Below are 862 nucleotides of genomic sequence, written 5' to 3' on the forward strand. Positions count from 1 at the left end.
TGGTGATTTAAATGAGGGCACTTGTCGTTTATCTACAAGAAATCCTTGAGAGATTTTTTTATGATAACAGTCTTTGTACGTAACAGAAAAAATTATGACAGTTTGTAAAAATAAATATTAGATTTAAAGTAAAGGGAACTTTGCCCCTAGGGAAGAATTTCTATGTCAGAAAAAATATATTTAAAAAGGCGTTACGAGGAAATTGCTCCACAGAGGCTATGCAATTATAGCAAAGAGCGGTCGTCTAAGCTGCGTAAAGCTACGCTACTTGAAGATTTGCGGCTAAAACTTTAATATTATACAATTTATATCCATGATTTTTCTACAATGGGAATAATAAATATCTTTTGAATTATTATTTATTTTATTAACGTCATTCGATAATTGAGATATCCATAGTTAGCAAGTTTTGAATCCACGTTATGGTAAGTGTCTACGCATCATTCGCGTCTAACTTCATGAACATTAAGCGTGCGTTCGCACGGGCAGACTTTGTACGCCGCGGTAAAGTTCAAGGTCAGCAGACTTTTTACGCCCACGAGATAGGTGTTCGTACGAGCGTAAAAAAATCACTTTTCAATCGTACCTCGTGTCAGTAGGACGTGTAAATGGTTTCATTAATAATTGTAAGTTGTGTTCTTTTAATTTTCTTTTGGTCAATAAATAGTGTTTCATTTATTTTTATTTTATTATAAAATAAACAGTATTACAAAATTAAATAAACATATAAATATATTTAGTGACACCCATTGGCAAATAATTAAAATATATTTAATTATATTGCGACGCGATTTTGGGGATCTATCAATAGACAGCGTTAATGATTTATGTGAAAAACATTTCAAGTGAGGTATCAACTATG

Source organism: Papilio polytes, unplaced genomic scaffold, assembly GCF_000836215.1.
Source record: "Papilio polytes unplaced genomic scaffold, Ppol_1.0 DF824135.1, whole genome shotgun sequence".
NCBI lineage: Eukaryota > Metazoa > Arthropoda > Insecta > Lepidoptera > Papilionidae > Papilio > Papilio polytes.